The sequence below is a fragment of the Xenopus tropicalis genome, chromosome 7 (assembly GCF_000004195.4).
Source record: "Xenopus tropicalis strain Nigerian chromosome 7, UCB_Xtro_10.0, whole genome shotgun sequence".
Lineage (NCBI taxonomy): Eukaryota > Metazoa > Chordata > Amphibia > Anura > Pipidae > Xenopus > Xenopus tropicalis.
Window position 1 is genome coordinate 74,510,252 of NC_030683.2, and position 23,910 is coordinate 74,534,161.

The 23,910-nt window shown below is 38.1% G+C and overlaps 1 protein-coding gene across 3 annotated transcripts in view; it reads right to left on the bottom strand.

Moving 5' to 3' along the window:
* Positions 1 to 23,910, bottom strand: part of pknox2 (PBX/knotted 1 homeobox 2) — a 327,926-nt gene that overhangs the window by 276,394 nt on the left and 27,622 nt on the right. For all 3 annotated transcript variants that reach the window (XM_031904840.1, XM_031904839.1, NM_001127427.1), the window contains 1 exon segment: positions 10,240 to 10,326. The gene's annotated coding sequence lies outside the window, so the exon portion shown is untranslated.

The window sequence follows — 23,910 nt, forward strand, 5'->3', positions numbered from 1 at the left end:
AATCCCCTCTAATGTACTTGTACAGAGTAATCATGTCCCCTCGCAAGCGCCTCTTTTCCAGAGAAAACAACCCCAACCTTGACAGTCTCACCTCATAGTTTAAATCTTCCATCCCCTTAACCAGTTTAGTTGCACGTCTCTGCACTTTCTCCAGCTCATTAATATCCTTCTTAAGGACTGGAGCCCAAAACTGCACTGCATACTCAAGATGAGGCCTTACCAGGGACCTATAAAGGGGCAAAATTATGTTCTCATCCCTTGAGTCAATGCCCTTTTTTATACAAGACAGCACTTTATTTGCTTTAGTAGCCACAGAATGACACTGCCTGGCATTAGACAACTTGTTATCAACAAAAACCCCTAGATCCTTCTCCATTAAGGAAACCCCCAACACACTACCATTCAGTAGATAGTTTGCGTTTATATTATTTCTACCAAAGTGCATAACTTTGCACTTATCAACATTGAACCTCATTTTCCAGTTTGCTGCCCAGTTATCTAATTTTGTCAAATCGCTCTGCAAAGCAGCAGCATCCTGCATGGAACTTATAGTTTTGCACAATTTAGTGTCATCAGCAAAAATAGAAACAGTACTGTCTATGCCCACCTCCAGGTCATTAATAAACAAGTTAAAAAGCAAAGTAATACATTTTTCCACTTCTGTGTTAACATGACAAAAAGCCATGTGATTTTTAGGATTCTGATTCAGTTCGGCCAGGACCATGGATTTGGCCGGATCCAAATCCTGCTAAAAAAGGCCAAATCCTGGCCAAATACCGAACCAATTCCTGGATTCAGTGCATCCCTAGCATAAAAGTTGAACTTAAGGGATCTATGTGTTTTTTCAACTATGTTACTGTGTATCTGAGACTTTCAAACTGGCAGGCCTTAAGAACATTATTCAGTCCATCCAAATCTCAGTGTTCTGTTTCTTCTGGTCCCTTAGAAATGGTGTTTTACAGACCTCTATGTGCTGTGCTGTAAAATCAGTGGAAAGTATTTTCTACTTCTTAAGTGCAGAATAATCTTATTTAAATTAAAAGAATGTTTCAAGTAGACAGTATTTGATTTTGTGTCATTTTGTATTACATTATTATTATTACTAAATTTATAGTATATAAATTATTAATTTATTAAAAACCATTGTTAATATTAACCAATACCCAGACAAACGCAAACAACTTCAGCAATGAACAGAATATCAAAGGTTAGCTACTATGACCTTAGCCCAAGCATTCAGAAAGCCATTTTTGCATCAAACTTTTTTCCTCATTTTGCCCTCTAATAGCAATTAACAAAACATCTACTATACATATATGCATAGATTACATTTAATATTTTAGACACAGTTAATACTTTACATATAAAATAAAGAAAACGGATACTTTTTAACGGCATATACTTTGTCCTAAATGAGCCTGAGGGATACATAACTTGTCACATTTTGTGTGACAATTAGCTTTACCACTGCAGAATATTCTCAACCAGATGAGGAAAAACATAAGTAACTCCTGATCTGTGGTAATCACATTTCTGGAAGTTAATTGAGCTCTGCAGTAACAGATGTCTGTATTTTTCACTACATGCATTTACAAAGCGACTACCTCTCTTGTAGCACAAAAAAGCTTCTGATTTTGATCCGAATGCTTATTTCCCCACCTTTTGCAGGTGCTTTTATAGTATTATCTTTATTTGTTGCCATAATGAAACAAACTCTGTGCATGGACATTTCTCTTTTTTGCACTATTTTCCCTACTGTCAAACAATAAAGCAGAGTATTTGCTGCAAGACATTGCGGTACCAGAATGTGGTGCCAAAATTACAGCAATAGTGCTATATATAATTCAGCAGCACGAGTCCTACACAATATAAGATAATGTTATACAGTTTTACCCTCATGTTAGGCAACATCTATAAATAAAGCTTGGTAATACTTTTTCTCATCATAAGGTTGCTCTATCATACCACTCTAAGGAGAATACATATTACAAAAAATGAATAGCAGGGTTGCATTTGCATCAGTTTAAAACAATAGCTTGGATATTTTTAAATGTATTGATTTTTTGTAATGGCTGAATATTATATTCCAACTCTGTTAACTATATGTTCTTTAAAATAAACATCTTAAGATTTAGAAAGAAACCTTTGTCTTGCAATGCATTATTTAATGGATAAACAGTCAGATTCCAGCATCTGGAGTGTTTAGTAATGCTGTTTTCTGCAGAAAAAATAAAGGTGATTACTTAGATTTCCATAGAGACTACTAAATGTGGGTGCTAAGGCAAAGATCATAGAAAAAGGCCAAGGTGTATACATGGTTCATATCCCTGTGGATTCTTCCACAATAGATGCCAGCATCTTGCATCTGTTTTAGTTTGATGTTAACATGCACCAGTGGAGGTATCCAAAGCAACCAAAATAAATATTATTCCAACTTGTGGAAGACATAATAAAAAAATGACTAGTAAAACGATTAGTAGCTACTGGCAGCTGCATTAATGCAATTTAGCACAAATGTTAATGTGACATAATCAGCCCAATACAACAAATCCTCCTGCTAATGTTTTATTGGGGAGAAATGAGGCTACCACGCTCAATTTTTAATCAGTGTAACTATGCTTGCCAACAAGTATTCTTCAATACAAGTAACCAAACTAACCACAATTTTTTCTCCTCGTTTTCCCCCCAGTTAATCAGCTATATGGGCTGGTTAGCAGGTTCTTCCACATTATTCTGCCTATCCTACAGCTATCAACCCTTGGAGACCAGGCTACCAGGGCCCACCTCCTCCTAGTTTCAAGTTGTATTGTCATATACAAATAACAATGAAGCAACATTACCGTAATGAAATTTTTTGACCCGTGTTCCTCCCAACTTTACATAGACAAAAAAATAAATAAATAAATTAAAAAAAATATATTAAATATAATAAAAGTGTGCAATAAAGGTACAAGTATTTACAGTAAAAAATTTAATGAAGTATTTGAAATTGTGCAGTGAGGTTTTAAAGTGGCTTTGCTTAAAGTGACACTGCAAAGAGTCCAGTAGTTCTGGTGAGTGTGTGTTGATGTGTGCAGAATGTCTGCAGTTTAGAAGCCTGATGGCTTGAGGGTAGATCCTGTCTCTGTATCTGCTGGTGTGGGACTGGATGCTCCTGTACCGCCTGCCTGATGGTAGGAGCGTGAAAAGTCTGTGGCTGGGGTCAGAGAGGATCCGCTGCATCTTCCTCCTACAGCGCTGTATGTAGAGGTCCTGCATGGCCGGCAGTTCAGTCCTGGTGATGCGCTGTGCTGATCTCACCACCCTCTGCAGAGCTTTGCGGTCCAAAGCATCCAAAGTTTATGAGTATTCTGGAGTCCATGCCGAACCTCCTCAGGCGCCGCAGAAAGAAGAGCCGCTGTCTTGCAGCTTTTGTGATCACACCAACGTGGTGAGCCCAACTCAGATCCTCCCTGATATTGATGCTCAGGAATCTGAAGCAGCTGACTCTCTCCACTGCAGTCTCCTGTAATCCACAATGAGCTCCTTAGTTTTGCTGACGTTGAGCAGCAAGTTGTTGTCATGGCACCATGATGTCAGGGCTCTCACCTCTGCCCTGTATGCCGACTCATCTCCATTAGAAATGCAGCCGATGATGGTGGTGTTGTCTGCAAATTTGATGATAGTATTAGAGCTGTGTGTTGCTGTACAGTCCTGGGTGAACAGGGTGTACTGCATGGGGCTGAGCACACATCCCTTGGGGGCACTATGTCTAGAGCTGCGTACATAAGTAGCAAAATTTTAAAATTTTGGTGCCGCCCTAGGCTCGGGCCTTTGTGGCCTTGCCAAGACCGGGAGCTCCTCAAAGAGGTAGTACAGCAGCTAGCTGCAAGGAATGTTGCGGCACCTCCTACAGAAACCGCTAAACCAACTGCTATACGAGCTAGCTACTATCTTCAAAAGTTGACAACAAGTGATGATGTTGAAGCTTACTTTTCCACTTTTGAGAGGATAGCAGAGCAGTGGGCAGGCCTGGTGGCGCCCTTTCTCTCTGGGGAACCACAAAAAAACTATTTTGATCTGGATCCTGTAGCCGCTAAAGATTATGACAAACTAAAAGCTGAGATTTTGGCCCGGCTGGGGGTCACCCTCTCGGTCCGTGCCCAGCATGTTCATCAGTGGATGTTTATAGCAGAAAAGCCTCCACACTCCCAGATGCATGACCTAATTCATCTAACTAAAAAGTGGCTGCAGCCAGAGACCCTAACAGGGCCACAGATCGTGGAGCGGATAGTGATGGACTGATACCTTAGGTCTCTGCCTTCACCTTTGCGCAAATGGGTAAGCCATGCAGACCCAACAACTGCAAAACAGCTTGTGGAAATGGTAGAGAGGTACATTTCTGGTGAAGAGCTACTCAGTTTTCAACAAGTGGAGCGCACCTTTCCTCCCAAGGGGAAGCTTCCTGCATGGAAAAAGGGACCTATGACTGATAAGAGCATGCTCCAACGTGGAGAATCTACAGGCGCTAGACCCAGAGACTACCAAAATGTGTCAGTAGGGACCCCTCCTCGTAAAGTACCTAATAAAGACTTGGTGCGGTGTTTCCGGTGCAATATGCTGGGACACTTTGCTGCAGACTGCAGCCTAACTGATGAACCTATACAGTGTGATACTGCCTTAACAAAGAGATGTACGTCAATGTATGCTCAGATTGTGTGTACTGCCCTTCCAAAGACAGGGAATGATAAATACCTGTGTGATGTTATTGTGGAAGGAAAGCCAGTGAATGCATTATTAGATTCTGGTAGCCAGGTTACCCTGATGAAATCTTTGTTGGTTGAAACCCCTCAATATGGGCCTGATACTGTAGGGGTTACATGTATACATGGGGATACTCGCGAGTATTCTATGGCTAAAGTGGAAATCAAAACTGCCTACGGGACATTAAGGTACCCTGTAGGGTTGGTTCCCACTTTACCACATGATGTAATTTTGGGGAGAAACTTCCCACATTTCTGGAAATTGTGGGAAACTGACAAGGTTATGGACCAGTCCTACTTAAAGGGAAGCCGCCCTGATTCTGGTAATAAATTGTCTGAGGTTGTACCGGAGGGTGGGGCTACTATAGATTTTCTGATGAGGTAGACATGGAACCCCAGGTTCACCAGAATATACTAGGTGAGGAAGTCCATGTAGACCCAGTTGAGGAAGACAATGACATGCCTGACTTGGAGATTAGGAGGGATAATTTTGCTTCAGAGCAGTTAATGGATCCCACACTGTTTAGAGCAAGGGCCAATGTAAAAATGATAGATGGAAAACCTATAGACTCTGACTCTAGACCCTCTTGTCCCTACTTAGCCCTCCAAAATGACCTGCTATATCAGGTAGTAGAAAAGGGAAATGACCAGGTGGAGCAGCTGGTTGTCCCAAAACCATACCGGCGTATGGTACATAAACCTCGCACATAAACATGTGATGGGTGGACATTTAGGGGTAGAGAAGACAATGGAGCGAATTTTGCAATGGTTTTTCTGGCCAGGACTACATGGTGATTAGCATGCTAAAGAGTTGGTACATGTCTTTAGCAGGGTAGGAATCCCAAAGGAAATACTCACTGACCAAAGGCACCCCGTTTATGTCCCGGGTCATGAAGGAGCTGTGCAGGTTGTTTAAAGTGGTCCAACTTCGCACTTCTGTATACCACCCCCAGACTGATGGGTTAGTGGAAATGTTCAATAACACGCTCAAAAGTATGCTTAAGAAGGTGGTAGACAAGGATGGGAAAAATTGGGATTACTTGTTACCCAATTTAATGTTTGCCATAAGGGAGGTCCCTCAATCATCTACGGGGTACTCACCGTTTGAGTTGCTATATGGTAGGCACCCAAGGGGCTTGTTGGACATAGCAAAGGAGACTTGGGAGGGACAACCCACTCCCTTCAAAAGTGTCATTGAGCATAAATGCCAAATGCAGGACAGAATAACCGCGGTGATGCCCATAGTAAGAGAGCACATGGAGCAGGCACAAGAAGCCCAACAGAGGGTGTATAATAGGGGTGCCAGAGTACGCAATTTTTCCCCTGGGGATCGTGTACTAGTGCTAATATTACCCACCGTAGAAAGCAAATTTTTGGCAAAGTGGCAAGGACCCTTTGAGATTCTTGAAAAGATTGGTGAAGTAAATTATAAGGTTCGCCAACCGGTAAAAGGAAACCTGAGCAGGTTTACCACGTCAATCTTATAAAACCCTGGAAAGAAAGGATGTCATTATTCACCAAGCCTACTTCATCTCTAAGGGCAGAACCCCTAGTGCCAGAGGTTAAGGTGGCAGACTCCTTGTCAGACACTCAGAGGAAAGAAGTACAGACCTTTGTAATCAAGGATGTTTTTTCTGAGAAACCTGGACGAACCTCTTTGGAGAAGCATGACATTATAACTGAACCTGGGGTAAGGGTTAACATAAAACCTTATAGGGTGCCTGAAGCTAGACGAGAAGCCATATCTCAGGAAGTTAAATAGATGTTAGACTTGGGACTCATTGAGGAGTCACATAGCGATTGGTCCAGTCCCATTGTCTTAATACCTAAACCGGATGGGAGCTTGCACTTCTGCAATGACTTTCGAAAATTAAATACTGTCTCCAAATTTGATGCCTACCCTATGCCTCGTGTGGACGAGTTAATTGAGAGACTAGGGACGGCTAGATACCTGACAACCTTAGATTTGACCAAGGGCTATTGGCAGATTCCCCTGATGAACCAAGCCAAAGAGAAAACCGCTTTTAGTACTCCCGAAGGTCTGTTCCAGTATGTAGTGTAGCTGTTTGGGTTACATGGAGCCCCGGCGGCCTTCCAACGTACCATGGACCAAATCTTAAGGCCCCATAGGCAGTACGCAGCAGCGTACCTTGATAACGCGGTTATCCATAGCTCGGATTGGCAATCACATCTACCTAGGGTACAGGCCGTGCTTGATTCTATACGAATGGCTGGACTGACAGCTAACCCAAAAAAATGTAGCATAGGCCTGGAAGTATTTGGAGTATAACATTGGTAGAGGGCTAGTTAAGCCTCAGCTTAACAAGGTGCAGGCAATTCAAGACTGACCTAGACCAGTCACAAAAAAACAGGTTCAAGCTTTTTTGGGGGATAACTGGTTACTACAGACATTTCATAGCTAACTTTGCCACTATAGCTGTCCCTCTGACTGACCTTATAAAAGAGACCAAGTCCATAATGATCAAGTGGAACTTTGAGGCAAAACAGGCCTTTCAGACCCTGAAAAAAGCCTTATGTAGCCAACTAGTACTGATAACCCCAGACTTCACACAGAAATTTATTGTGCAGACTGATGGATCCGATGTGGGAGTTGGAGCAGTACTGTCCCAAATCAGAGAGGGTGCAGAGCATCCGGTGGTTTTCCTGAGTAAAAAGCTGAACATCCATGAGAGAAACTATGCTACAGTAGAGAAGGAATGCTTAGCAGTTAAATGGGCGCTGGAGGAGCTTAGATACTATCCGCCAGTTTACATTAGTTACTGACCACGCCCCCCTTAAATGGATGTGTGAAAATCGGGAAAAGAATAGAAGGGTGAAAAGATGGTTCCTGGCCCTTCAGAACTACAAGTTCACAGTGGAGCATAGACCGGGGGCCCAGCTGGGGAATGCAGATGCCATATCCCGGGTACACTGTCTTGAGGCTAGTTGTGTTCCGACCCCTACGTCGAAACAGAGGGGGAGGATGTGTGAGAGAAATGCTGGGTTAGAGGTGGAAGGTGTGTATATTTCTCCCAGATTTCTCTCTTATATATATTAAGCTCCAGGGAAAGTATGTCAGCAGTGAAAGAGTGTTCTTTCACTGCATTTGGCTTTTGGAAAAGCCGGTAAAAAGGGCCCTGGAGTGAATGGAAGTGAGCGGGTGGGACTTCCATTCACCAGGCTAATCCAGGTTTTGGTGAAGCCTGGCTAAGCAGTGGCCTCGTTAGGCTTCAGGGGAAACCCTTTAAACATGATGTCTGCAGAGTTACTCACTCTCTCCCTTCCTGGGGAACTGCCTGCATGCAGTAAGGAGAGAGCTGGACATAGTGAGTAACCAAACAAACTATTGTTGTTTTTTGTAGAGTTGGATGCTAGATCCTCTCTATTGCATAGAGAGTGAGCTCGTGTGTGTTAGTTAGAGCCGGACAGGCTAGGATTTATTTTTATGATTTGTTTTCTGATGTACTCCTATGTGCCGGTTATCTGTGAATAAAGCTGACTGCGGTCAGCTTAAACCTATATGCTGGGTGTGAGCTCTTGTTTCTGAGACCAATCTGATCCCTGCAATCTGCCTAAACCCCAAGAGACTGCACCGTTTGGTCAATAATATATATATATTTCTTTATTATATAAAACAACAGACCTGTAAAGGTTTTATGCTAGCTGGTTGCTATGGGTTACTTTTTCACTGACTTGCTGCAGTAATATATTATGATATATATTTATAGATGTGAATTTTTCTATACATATTCCTAGGTATTTTCTAGCATTTTTGGTGTTGAGTGGCTATTTTTAAGTTTGTGGAAAACACTGGGGAATGTCTTACCAAGAGTTAGTTGCATTGATTCCACCCCAAATGCTAACCTTCTGAAAAAGCAAAGCCCATAAGGGAAAAGTGTTTATGCTGCTTTCAGATACTTGTATGCAAGCCCTTAATTTTGTGGAAGCATTCTAGCAGTTTCATAGCTTATGAATGAGAATAGCTGAATACTTGCTCAAGAGCATCTTAAAGGAGGCAAGAGCTTGCACTATGCACACCATTACAGGATTAAATAAAGTTGTACCAGAATAAATATATAAACATTGAACCTTGCACTGAGTTTAAAACAATAGTGGATTTTAATACCTACTTATTCTTGCCAGAATAGTATAACTATTAGATTAACTTTTGGTCTATGACCGCATCACCAGAATTTCACTTGCTAATGTCTCCAGAGTTGCGCATGGAACACATAATTGTGTGAATGAAGTGCCTTTCTGTCTTTCTGTATTGTTAGTAGAAGTGATAAAGGAACAATGTATGTTACAGTGTGCATTCTCAAATAAAAATAAGAAAATGAGTTATGGTATGAAGACTGCAGTGTGTCAATTGTAAATAAATACAATGTGAAGAAGAAAAGGACTTTTTATTTCAAAATATAATTATGACTCTTTAGCATACATGTATAAAGTTGAACTCAGTTTGTCAGAGCAGGCTGAATGGGTGCATGGCTGCAAATACTTTTGAGAACAGTGTTAGCACACACTCAATTTTGCATCCATTTTAGCACTTTGAATTTCATAAATAAACCCTATTTTGTTAATTTAAAAATGTGCCTAAAAATTAGTGATGAGTGAAGCTATCCCATTTTACTTTGCCGAAAAATTAGCAAAACTGCTAAAAAATACATAGAATGGCTGAAGATTAGTGAAACATGGCTACCGCATGACTTTTTTTACGTGTGCTTCATTTTCGTGACCACAACATTTTTGACATTTTTGTGACCACTACAGTTTCATGAAAAATTGTAAAATTTGGAATTTCGCTGCAAAATGACAGGTGAAAAATGCACTCATGAGTAATAAAAATGCAGTATAAAAAACTGCAGCTTTGGAATGGGAATGCACCATTGGAATCTGTGAACACAGTCACTGCCAAAAAGAGAAGAAATATTGCAAAAAAAAGTATGTGTCCGTCCAAATGAAATTTGGACTTTTTTTTAAAGCCTCAAAGCAAACATGCTCTGCTTTTCACAGTTTTATTTTACTCCCTTTCAAGCCAATTAGAAAGATAGCATGCTAGAAAATGATCCAGCCTAGACCAGTAGGTCTGATAACCAGGATAGGAATGGAATTGTCTGCAATTAACCAACGTGTAACTGCTCCCCCTGGACATGTGGTCTGGGGCTGAAACAGATCCTTCGTCTATGAGAAAAGCACATAACCTGGCCGCAGTCCATGTTTACATGGGAGACTAAGTTTCTTTCCAGTCAAACATTCCTGCTTAAAGATAAGCCACCCTTCCCTTGGCCTCCCAATTACTACAGTCCATTTTTACATCTCAGCAGTAAAGGGACAGGCAATTTTTTTCTAACAGACACCTAAAGTATATTCCAAACCAGGCTGCATGGTTTTGTTGTGCTGGATTTTAAGTAATGCAGTAGGATGCTAATTTCATATTAGAAAATTTACCAACATATGAATTTCATTTTATTATATTATTTAATAATATATTTACCTTTACTGCTTAATAAATTGCCTTTCCTTCTTACATTACTTCTTTTTTCCAGAGACGTCTTCACTTTAACTGGCACACGAGGCAGCTCTAAGAAGTAAAAAAGAAATCAGGTTATTGTACATTGTGCTTTCTGACACCAGATATGCACTTTCAATCAGTAGCCTGGGATTATTTACCCTTTCAAAACTCACCTAGGAATTTAAATCAAAATTGTTTCTCCCAGCTCTAATTACAGTTGTTATATCCAGAACCATACAGGTCCTGTTGGGCACCATTTATGTGTGCGCATTTTTATAGGAAACATACATAGGCAAATAAAGTACAACATTTTAGCCTAGGCTGCATCGGCTTTATTCAGACCTGCTTAACAAAACCCAAAAACCAAGCTAGTGGAACATTAGTGAAAGACAGGTATTTTCAATTAATTATGTTTTACAGTTACTTTCTCAGCTCTTTCAGTGTGGACTGTGCAACCTTTTCCTCACAAACAACAAGCTGTTAAATCATCTTTTCTTCTTCTTAATACATCCCAGTACCTGACTTTAAGGATTACTCATCAACTTCATCAACACAATATTTCACCCCTTTGTAATCACAAGATATATATATATATATATATATATATTATATATATATGGTCATCCTTGTGTATGACCATGTTTGAGCCAACTTACACATATTATTTGCAAGCAACACCAATCAACACCCTTCCAATGTTATCCTTAAGACAGATGTGCTCTCCTCATATGTTTTCTATGCTACAAAAAAAGTGTTTTGCTTTGTAAAACGTAATGTTCTACTAGACTGCAGCATTTACTGCCTCTTTAAATAATGAAAAACTAGTAATAGTGATGGCTTTAGTGAGGAACACTGAATGTCAATGCACAGAATGCTCCTGTAGCTTTTGTTGGATCTTGGGCTTTACTTTTCCTCAGCAGCTGGGGAGTCACAGGTTAGCTATGGTTTTTTTTTAAACTGTTGATCTCATCCTTGTATTACATTAGCTTTCTAAATATGCAGTATAATAAACAAAATAAGTAGCGATGAGTGAATTTTTTCACCATAAATTCGCGGCAAAATGTGGACAAAAAATTAGCTGAGAAAAAAAACTCCAACTGGCTTTAATGTATTTGGAGTGAGCAAAAAGTTGTGCATGTAAAAAAAAGTTTCGGGCATAAGAAAAAATTGACTCATGGTAGAAGTGAAAAAAAAAAAACACGCGCATTGACTTCAGTGCATTTAGCTAATTTTTCACCTTTGAATAAGAATTTTTCAGCAGATTTGTGAATATTACAAGGAAGTGAAACAGGAAAGATTTGCTCATCACTATAAATAAGTGGATTAAGGCATCATTAACTCTTTATTAAATCAGGCAGAGGAAGTCCATACATCTGAGCTAGAGCCAAAATATGTTGCTGCTTTTGTAGCATTGATTTTGAGTAAAATCTCTTTTTGTGTCTCTAGCAACAAGCTTGTTTATTTTATCTTTATAGCCTGATGTTTTATTTTTATTGAGTCACCTCAGAAATTGCTCTGTATTTTTTTTATTGTTCCTGAGTTGTCTAGGTTCCTAATAAGAAAAAAAACTGACGAAGGGAGCAACAGATGAATTGATTAAAAATACTGAATGTGAATTGGAACATAGCTCTAGCTAATAGAGAAAATTAATTGTTTAATTACAGATCCAAGAGCTTAACTAGGTTATTAATCCTTGATGACTAATTTCAGTGCATGCATTTCATTAGCCAATAAAAAGCAAAGCTGTGGGGAAATTAAAAAGCACTGTCCACCTACATATTAGACTATGATATGCATTTGTATAATGAAGCCAAAACTGAAAAGCATGTCTTTAGTTTCAGTAACCTGCACTTTTGATTAGAGTATTGTATATTGTTGTGCAGGGCCGCCATCGGGGGTAGAGGGGGTACAGTTTGCCGGACCCCATGAAATCTTCTTTCTTAGAGGGGGACCAGGAGCATTGCGGAAGTTATGCAAATTACGTAAGTTAAGTATAAAGTTACGCAAAACCTATATCGTTTATGTAACTGCCTAGAAACCTACGGAACTTGCCTAGACATTGAAGTAACTTGTGTATCAAGAAAAAACAATGCAGAGAAGCTTTGCAGGGACAAACTCCACTGACCACCAACAAATTAAAAAAACTTAAGGTAAATTCCACTGCCCCCAATAAACTGACTGAAAATTCATTATTCATTTTAACTATTTATATGAACTTCTTCTTATTGAGTAACATCAGCTGTTTATATAAGAATCCATTTAATTAATTATATGAGTGTCTCCTACATGAACTTTACAGCAGGGGAATGGTTATTGAGCCCCACAGCATCATCATTAACATAATTTATGCAAAAACTTATGTTACTTTTAAAGAAAGGTGTGTAACTTATGTGTAAACTCCACTGACCCCTTAATCAAAATACTAACATATTAGCACATTAATTATATTTCTTATTTTTATGAACTACTACTGACTAGTTATTGGGCCCCATAGCAATATCACTGGGCCCCTAAACTTACGCAGTTTATGTAACTTATGCAAAAACTTACGTTACTTTCAAAGAAAGCCTAGGGCGCCCTGCCGACTTGGCCTGCCTCTGTCGCAGAGCAGGGGCAGGAAGGTGGGAAGGGGTTAAACTTAAGGCAAACTCCACTGACAACCAATAAACTGAATGACTAATTACCATATTAATCAGTTGAACTCTTTATATGAACTGCTTATTATAAAGTAACATCAGATGTTTATATTGGACACAATAGTTTGATACTGCGCATTTGTGTTCATGGGGGGGCCCCATATAAATAACTTGCGTAGGGCCCAAAATTTTGGATGGCTGATCTGTGGCTATGCATTATATACACAAACAGGGTAGGACTGGTCCGCCGGGACACCGGGAAAAATCCCGGTGGGCCCCGGTGGCCCAGACCCGACTCCCAATGCGTTAAATTACGCGCACTCTGGGAAGGACGTTGGGTGGGGGCCTGGGACCTTGCTGAATTTTTTTTTGTATATCCATGACAGGTGCAGTGTTGAGCCTGCAACCCTTACCCCCCCCCCCATTAAACCCCACACCCCTAACCCTTTCCTGCCAAACAACATATTTGGACACTGTAGCTGGGAAGAGAAGGCCGCAGTTATTTATTTATTAACAATAAAACTTATCTGTTAACATCTGTAACATTATTTACTTGTAACAAAACCGTTTGTATAACAAACATTTACAGTAACCAGCAATCCTTACTTGCCTCCAAGGGACTGGCCCTGTGCCCAAATGTAATGCCTGGTTCCTGCCTCCTTTTCCCCCAACCTAAACTGAGGCTAGCTGCCTTCCAATCAGGACCACAGGCCAACCGGGTTACACTCTTCTTGACAAGTACCCCATAAACTTCCCCCTGGGGGCAAGGAGTAAGGTACCATCTACAACAACCCACTTCTATAAGGGAGGGAGGGTGGGACGTTGCAAGCTGCTGATCCTCCTGCCGTCTGGAAGGTAGGACTGCCCCTTAAGAGCCCCTCCCCCTGCTATGATGCCCGGGAAATATCCAAGGCTCTCAATGGCCAATAAAGAGGAAGGAGGAAGGGGGAAGGGGGGCAGTCTGCCCTCCTAGCCCCATCATGCCCTGCTTCCCTACACTATGCTCCAGGTCATTCAGCCCCATTAGTAAAACCAAAGTAAACTGCTGCCAACAAGTTACCAAAGGAACAAGGCCTCATTTGTCATTTACTAAAGTGATCAACATGATCCCTAGCATCTAGGGAGCATCATTTGGTAATGAAACCTCTCAGCCTGTTTGATAAACTTGTCATAGACACAACGTCCAGACACAGGGTACACTGGTAGTACCAACAGGCCAAGGGTCAGCCTCAAATGACTTGTGAATCAGATACCAATGCCATTATCAACGGGCATTGGTGACCCATAAGTGATGCCATCCCAACTTTAAAAAGCTTTTTTCAGATTATAACTGCTTTACTAAAATGGACAATAATTTGAATGCAAAGTAGTGAATTGCTTGTGAATTGCAGTGGGTGGCTGCAAAGACTAGTATATGACGTGTATTTACATGTAGTGTTTTGTTACTAAGTGAAATTCAATAAATAATTAAGAGACCAAAACTATAAAATCAAGGTAATTATAACTAATTAGGGATGCACCGAATCCAGGATTCATTTCGAGATTGCCAAGATTCTGCCCTTTGTGTCAGGATTCCCATTTAACCGAATCCACGCTCCTGACCAAACCAAATCCGAATACTTAAACTTACGTAAACACAGAAGTTGAAAATTTGACCCTTCAGGGACCTAATGTGCGATTCATATTTGGTATTCGGACGAATCTGTCACTAAGGATTCGGGTTTCACCCAAATCCGAAAAATGTGGATTTGGTGCATCCCTATAACTAATGCCTATAAATTCAGCACTAAACTTTTATGATACGTACTTTTTATTCCATTTTTTTTTTTTTTACAATACACACATAACGTGCCTTTTTCAACTTATTTAAGCTATTCACTCTCTTTAGGCTGCCCTTTTCAATACTCACTTAAGATAATACAGAATCATTAGCTAAAGTGAAGATTGTAAAATGGAAGAATGGAACATCTGTAATGTATCTGAATATCCACATGCTGTTTGCATGTATTACAGCCTCAGGGATCAGAATACACTCATTTGCTTTTTATCATATAACTACTAACAAAAAAAATCAACAAAAATCACAATGTAATTTGGCTGTTGGTCAACCCTTAATTCTGGTACATTTATAAGGAATGAGAGAGACTTGTTTGTTAATCCTGAAACTGAATCTTCCGGAACTGAAGGGTTAATAGCTTGGACCTTGCTCAGCAGAAGATTTTCAAATCAGCCACAGGCCTACAAATTAAGGAATGAGTAAATGGGCGGGCAACCATAATTAATAGCGTGAAATGCTGCTGTTACATACAAAACATTCCTTAACCTCAAATCAGGCCACCAAAATAAAGAAAATATTATAAAGTCTGTGGCTGAAAGTAGCTCCCCATAAAATAAAAAAGAAGCTGTTTAAATGTCTTACTTTCAAGCCAGGCCCCACAGAGCTGGAACTGAGAATACATTAGCCTTTAATGAAGTGAAACTCTCATCTTGCTGGAGCCACCTCATTTAGTGCAATTGTTTCAGAGCCATTATGGAAAGACAATTACAAGGAAGCGGTGAGAGTAATTGGAAATGCTAGCAGGAGTTTGGTGAAATGATAATAAATAAAAAATATTCAAACTAATAAGCTTCCATGAGGGGGTGGGATGATGAAAATCAACATAATTAGAACTGAACCTTACCAAGGAAAAACAGACAGCAGGGTAGCAAGTGCGCAGCTTGCAGAAAGGGGAAAAGGGAGGTGTTCAATGATATGAAATTAACACTATTACTCACCAAGCTTGGAGAATGGACTAACTTGGGTAGCTGGTTATGCCTGAATTACATTTCATTTAATTGCACCAAAACAAGTTTGTTTTTATTAACTTTAAACAACAAGTGGTACAGTATTTCATGTGGCAAATCTTGTGTTCTACTAAGAAGAAAGATGGTATGGGTTAAATGGATGCCTGGTGCTAACATCTGTACTTTAAATATGCATCACAGATGTAAAGACTTTAAATGAGAAGGAATGTTATAATCATCCCCTCCAGTAATTCTAATCATTCACCTAAGACCCCGGGGCCAATGCTCCTGGTTACTGAAAACTGCACTGGTCAGAGGTACTTATGTAGGAGTGCCACAGAAAGCTACCTTATTCTTCTTTTTGGATGTTCTCTAAGTTCTGGTCCAGGTGCACATGTGCAGTATGAAAATTCAAACTTAGAAGCAAAAAGCAGCTTTTCACTTCACTGCCATGCACATTCATGCCCTGACCGCAACAAAAATAAAAGCAGAAAAAGATTTCTTCTTGGTTCTCTTACAGAAGTACCCGGGCCAGTTTTCAGCAAACTGAGAGCTGGCACGGGTTCTCAGGTTTAATCTCAAGCGATTATAATGACTGGGGTGCCTAACATTTGTCACACACGAGTGATCATGCATTTCCTTCTTATATCAGATTATTATAGTGTCCCTTTATACCTTTTTTTTTTCTTTACTAAACTGTCCTATGCACATAGGAAACATAAGTAGTACAGGCAAAAAAGTTCTGAATTCTGTGGGTTCTATGGGTTTATAAAAAAATTATTACCATAGAAATTAATAGAACGTGAGTGAACTTTTCTGGGGTGAGCTCTTATCTCACATTTTGATAAATCTGCCCCTAATAGTATGGATCCATATTAGCAGCAATTATTAGTATTCCTTCAAAGAACTTGCTATACACTGTACTACTAAGCACTGTTTATGATATAAAATCAAATCAGAAACATGTTCCTTATTACAAAGTCTCACTTGGATCCTGCATTTTTTGTCTATAGCTATAAGCCATTTTTGCTCAACCCACTATTTGTCCTACCATGAGAGACATAAGGATACGGTTGCCACCTGTCTGGTTTTGAAAAGGACAGCCCAGTTTTCGGAAGGGCTGCCCAGGTCAAAACCTCCTGCCCAGTTTCCCAAATTCCCATAAAGCCATAATTAATTGCTTGATTGTTGCTACAAGGGACTGTTTCGCTCAGCTAATGAATAATACAGTTTGGTCAAATACCACAACTGGTTTGCAAATATTTTAGGTGACAAAATTTCCATTGTAAGATGTGTAAATTCATGCATTGGAGAAACTTTACTGACACCTGCATAATGATCTAGGTATTAATGATAACCAAAACCAGCACTTCAAAACAGATTCATTTTCTCGCTCATTCAGGATTCTTCCCATTTAAACTAATCTTCAATCCTGTACAAAAGTTAAATGAATGTGAATACATTACTGCTTGTGTTCAGCAGCACTATACTCATGAGTGGAGGTTGCATACAGAATGTAGGCTTCCCCATTAGTGATGAGTGAATTTTTTCACTCATGGATTCACAGTGAATTTCCGCATTTTGCCATTGGCGATTTGTTTTGCAAAACTTTGGCAAAAATTTGCCATGGAAAAATTCATTGTGCATCAAAAAAATTTGTGGTTGCACCAAATTGCCCAAACTACCCCTTAAAATCTAGCTAACTGAGTGAATATCTAAACTGCAGTTTAGTGTTACATTAATTCAGGGATGTCCAATTTGTGGTCCTTCAGTTGATGCTGACCTTGTGCTCCCAGCATCTCACATACAGAATGACTGAATAACTGAATTACTTATACATACATATAGGCTATTTATATAGTTCTTTTTATGACGCAGAATTTTGCAAATATAGACCTAAAAAAAGACTTGCTCTAAAAAACACTTGATATAAGAATAATGAATTATAAGACTAATGTAATAGTGACAGTAATCTTATGGCATACACAGTGGCACTTACTCAGAAGCAGCTATTAATTAATTATTTTTATTTAACTGATTTTAATCACCAGATTTCATTATGTACCATTCCTTAAGCAGGGACTGATACATTGCTTTATATTTAGCATGTTAATCAAATGATTTTGTTCAATCAATATATATACAGGTGACTGAATGAATTAATAACTTATAAAACACAAGGGAACAAAAAGGAGAGTCTTTGTCAAGGTCTTGTAACTCAATCTTAACAACTAAAATAGCCATAATTACATAAACACCAGAAATAATTAAAGTATTTTTTAAGTAATTAAAATATAATGTATAGTGAAGAGCTCGATTTTTCAGCAGGCATGGATTTGCTGCAAAATTTTGCATTTCGTGCAGGAGGAAATGTTTTGGTCATGTCAAATACATCTCGGTTGCATCTGAATAGGCACGGTCACTTCAAAAAAAGTTGTGCAGTAGTTACATTACTTTAATTTTTTGCCATTTCATGCCGTTTTTTTCCGCAGTTTCCCAAATTTTCGGCTGAAGTGCAAAGAGGACAAATTCGGTCATACCAAAAATTGTACTGCTGACCTGCACTAGTAAAACTTGTGTGTTTGCTTTAGAAATACTATCATAATTTATATAAATAAGATCAATACAACACAATTCAAATGGATTCATATACAACATAAAATAAATGGTGCATTATTAAGATCTCAGCAAATGTTTCAGTGACCCCCATTTTAAAGTGCTCAGCTCAGATCCTAAAAAAACACCATAATTGTTGTACGTTGCAGAATATGTGAGTACAGTGGTGTCTTATAAGCAGAAGTAGTACCGTACAGAGCACAACTTGTATATATATATATGCCATAATACAGCTACACACATGGACTTTTTTATGGTTCTATATAAATAAGCTGCTCTATAGCCTTGGGGGCAGCCATTCAGTTTTACCAGTGTAGGGCAACAGTACATTATTTTATAATTACTTCAAAACACACATTTTTAGACATTACTGTTAAAGGGTATTTTATACAACACAAAAGTGATTAGGGTGTAACCCTGGCTTAAATATAAACTAAATAATTTTAAAACATTATTATTAAATTTAAATAAATGTTCTGTAAAAAACACAAATGCTGTACATCAGCCCTGAAAAATGCATAATCACTGCCTAAATGCATTAAGAACTTCTATGCAGCAATATAAGTTATAAAGCATCATTTTTATTGGTACACAGAATTGAGCACAAAATCAGTGATCCATAAAGGATCAGACAATTTGCAAAACAACAGGTTTTCTGTACAACACTCTTGATCATCACTGCGCATATTAAATCGAAGAAAGGTGTGGATGAACTGTGAAAATGCAAATGTTGGAAATAAAAATGTATTTTCATAGAATAACCTGTTTCCAGATATTAACCTTAAAATAAACACAGGTGTAGATTTTACTTAGTTAAATCCATTTTAATTTCTTTGTACAGAATACAGTTCCTATAAATTCATTTTTCATAGGACAAATTAATAAATGGATGATGAAGAGAGGAATAGTGCCAGTTAAAGGTACAACTGTCCCTCTAAATTGTGATTTTGTTATAACAGAATTAAAATACCAAAGACCAGGAAACCCTCTTCTTGAGCATCTTCTGTTTATAAGAGTCTTGAACAGGTGACAAGCTCAAGTTCCCCAAGATGAGAAATGACTATATCCATACATAAAATGCTTTCACTTTACAAACAGGCTGAAACACAAATTCAATATTAAAGACAACATTTTCAGTAGAAGGAACAACTCTTGCTATATAGTCAATAATTTCTATGAGATGGACAGATTATGTGAAAGAATAATGGCAAAGTTTGACTATAATTAAACTTTCTAAACTGGTGTTTACGTTGCTGTAAAGGATTAAACATTGTCTGTAAAATGCTGTAAGATACATTACTTTTAAATTAGGAAAAGATGATGCATTAACCAATATTATGTTCCTCAAAAGATTTAACATTTCCTATTGCAAAACCATGGTAATAAATCTGTGTTTTTGGTCCAAGAACCTGATCAGTGGCATGTGATTATTTGTGCTACCTAGCTTCTACACACAACAGTAAGGGCAGCACAAAGAATATACATATGTTTATATGCAATTATGGCAGAATGTCTTATTTTTTAAAGCAAAGGATTTTTTATAAAAGGTTTTGTTCAAGGCCTAGTACACAATTTTTTCACTTTAGAGAATGGAAAGCATCCCTTGAGGTTCATATAAGAGACACCTTTCATCCAAAGTGTGATGATTCAAAGACATCCTGCAGCAAAGAACAGCTGCAGAAGGAAGGTTTGTCACGCCTGCTGTTCCCATTCTACCTCTAGCAGCAGATGTTGTCAGAGGGTACTGATGTTCCGTAATCCAAGATAAGACTAGGATAAGACAATGGAAATAAGAATAGTCTATAGATTGGGGAAAATCCGTCTGTAAGCGTCTAGTGGTCTCACATTCAAACTTTAGAAAAAAAAATAATGGAGGCCATGACATATGTGATCTCTTTTGTGTTGGTGACTTTTATCAGAAAAATTAGTTTCCCATAAATACTCTGCACCTTCTATGTCTCCCTGTTGCATACCATTATAAAAAAAAAACACAGGGCACAAAATACCTTCACCTTTCTGTTAATGATTTGAATCTAGATGAGTATATATCTCCCTTAGTTGTGTAGGCATGTATTTGTTTCAATTAATTTAAATTTAGTTTTACATCTGCCTGAGCCTATAGGAGGCAGTTACATTTCACACAACAAAGGGACTGATTAATCAACATTCAAATTAAAAAACAAATCTGAATTATAGTTTTAAAAATTTGCACTTTAAAGGAACAGTAATGCCAAAAAATGAAAGTGTATGAAAGTAATTAGAATATAACGTACTGCTGCCCTGCCCTGGTACAACTGGGGTGTTTTCCCCAGAAACTTATATAAACAAAGTTGCTTTGTAGCAATGGGGGCAGCCATTCAAAGGAGAAAAGGCACAGGCACATATCAGATAACAGATAAAACACTATTGTATTCTAGAGAGGTTAACTGTTATCTGCTATGTAACCTGTGCCTTTTCTCCATTTTTCCAGCTTGGGGGGCTGTCCCCATGGCCACACACCAGCTTATTTATATAAACTATATTAGCGTTACTCTAGCAAAAACACAACTTTTACCAGTGCAGGGCAACAGTACATTATATTTTAATTGATTTAAAAAACTTTCATTTTTGGTGTTACTGTTCCTTTAAGTATTTATTAAAACTTCAACATCTAAAAGCTTGTGAGTTCATGTAGTGAGGTCAAGTCAATAGTGGTTTTCTAATCAAAAGGTTAGCAATCTTTGCACTTTGAGATTTTTGAGTTTTTTTTTTTAATTTTCTTATTTTTTGTAGATCAATTGAAAATAATGAGTAGAATATGTGTTTGGTGCATTTATTTAAGTTTTCTACAACTGTCACCTTTATTTGAATTATAATTTTTTTCAAAAATCTTTTCAAATGTTGTTAAATAAGCCTCTGTGGCTAAGTTGCTGTCATAATGTGCAAGAGAATCTTTTTCTATGCTGATCATGTTATATGAATGAAATAACAAACATATTTCACTTATATTAAAGGAAATTATAGAAGCCAAATAAATAAAAGCATTAACAATTCCAGTGAATATCAAATACGAAATAAACACACATTTCAACCTGTTACAGAACATCTACTCAGGGCACCAAAATGCTGAGATGAACAAAACTGAAAAAAGTTTCAGAAATAAAAATAATCAGCTTTCAGAGATGTATTACATGGTTTCCATTTAAGAAGGGTGACAAGACTGCTTCAGATAAAATGGTTTCTGTGGGTTGATTAAAACATATAGTAAGGGAAATTATTGGTTTCTATGGGTGGGATAAAATATATAGTAAGTAAAAATAAAAGCTCTCTCTGCTCATAAAACAGGCATTTACATGCCAATTCAAAATGGATGCACAAAATAAAGCAGCTGGCTTTAAAATCAATTCAATATATATATATATATATATATATATATATATTTATTTGTTTATTTATTTATTTATTTATTTTATCAATTGAATGCATTCAGTCAAATAAACTGAATATTTCATTCAATAAACCTTACAATGAAAAGGTAAAAGCCTTTAAATGTCTCTATGATTTTGGAAGCCTCCCATAGGACTCAATGGCACCCTGCAGCTCCAACCTGGCCCAAGGAAAGTCACAATACCGAAGCTTGAATGAATCCGAAACGTTCGTACTCGGCGCGACAATACAATTTTGTCGCAAAATTTTGCCACAAAGTACGAAATTGTTGTGCAAGGTATGAAATTGTCGCGCTCGGAGCATTCGTGCATTAATAGATGTCCCCCTTAGTTGTTACCTCAGAAGATATTTTGATCATCTCAAAGAAGATTTCAGAAGTTTTACAAATGTTGAAGGAACAGAACCTGCTTGAAAACGTTACACTGGAGAACAGAAATAGAATATAGAGTGATTATGGCAAAGTGCCGGCTCTTTGCTTTCCTCTAGTCTAAGCCATGAGAATGTTTATATAAGTTCTGTTTAAATTTAGAATTTCTGAAGACATAACAAGTGAGTATATTTGAAAAGCGATATGATACCTTGTATTTTTCTTTCATTTAAAAGAACTCTATATTTTATTGAACAACAGAGTTCTCGTATTTTATCTTAAGACCGTAAACACTACGACCTGTATACATACCCTCACTGTTACGTCTGGGTGCCGTAAGAGTGAAAAGATTAGATTTCTGGCCAAAGAAAACATTTCAGTTCAAGCTTTGTTTTTAAAGCTCAGCAATTTAAGATTTTTGTTCAGGTCATTTAACTAACAAAAAGGCTACCGACATCTTGTAAATGGATACCTAAAGAGCTTAATGCTACATTGTCTCAATATTTTAGGCATACCATAATAAGCTATAGTTGTAATACAGATACTTGGTGGTTCTTTTGTGGTGAATCAACCACATTTACTTAATAATATGCTTTCCCCAGGTGTCCCTGCCTTTATCTGTGCTGTGATTGCTATTGATCAACTTTGCCATATAAGCCCTTTTGAACTACGACAATTACGCCAGACTATAAAAATCTACACAAGCTTTTGTGGTAGCTACTGTTAGTTCTTGTATACAGTACCACTACCTTATAAAGTAAATGGTACCATCTTATGATAACATGTATGTAACTTGGAGATAGTAAACAGTGTATTATGCTATGTCATAAGATATGATCACTTAGGGGCACATTTATCAAAGTGCGAATTTTCGCCAATTAAAAACATGATTGGAAAAAATTCAGACTAACCACAATAATTTCTGATGTGCGTTAATTATACGAAAATTTGCATCGTGGTCGTACAAAAATATTGTGGTAGCATCCGAAAGTTACTAGATTTTCGTATCTGTACGGTGCAAAAAACTTTCGGACTTTTAAACTTCTGTGCATGTTTTTGGAAGCCTCCCATAGTACACAATGACACTCTGCAGCTGCAACCTGGCCAAAGGAAAGTCACAATGCCGAAGCTTGAATGAATTCATACTCATTGCGAAAAATATGATTTTGATGCACAAATTGTTGCAAAGTATGAAAAAGTCACGCAAATTATCAAAAAAATTACAGAAAATATGCACAGTTCTTAAACTTAGAGTGTGGGTCTTTTCTATAAATAATTTTAAACATAATCCCATGCATTAAAGCAAGGGTTCCCCAACTTTTTTTTACCCATGAGCCACACTTGTAAAAAGTGTTGGGGAGCGACACAAGCATGAAAAAGTATATGGGTGTTGTCAAATAAGAGCTGTGATTGGATGTTTAGTAGCCCTATGTAGACTATCAGTCTGCAGAAAGCTCTGCTTTGAGTAAACTAGTGTCTTTATGGCTCTAAAACTTTCCTCCAAATCTGGAATTTTAAAATTAGCTCCTGCTTTGATGAGCAAACGGGGGGGAGCAACATGTTGTTCACGAGCCACTGGTTGGGGATTGCTTCTTTAAAGCATATTTATCTAGCAATTATCTATACTTGTAGAATAAACTATAGTGGCATAGGGTGATCAAAAAGTTATCCAGCGCTTCCATATACAATTATTTAAAACCCCAAACCCCATAATAACCCACAACCAGAATATTCAATGGCAGTTATGAGACAAAATGAGAGGTCATACCATGGGTCAAAGTGAACGAGCAGCCATGATGCAAAGCAACAATACACACCACAATT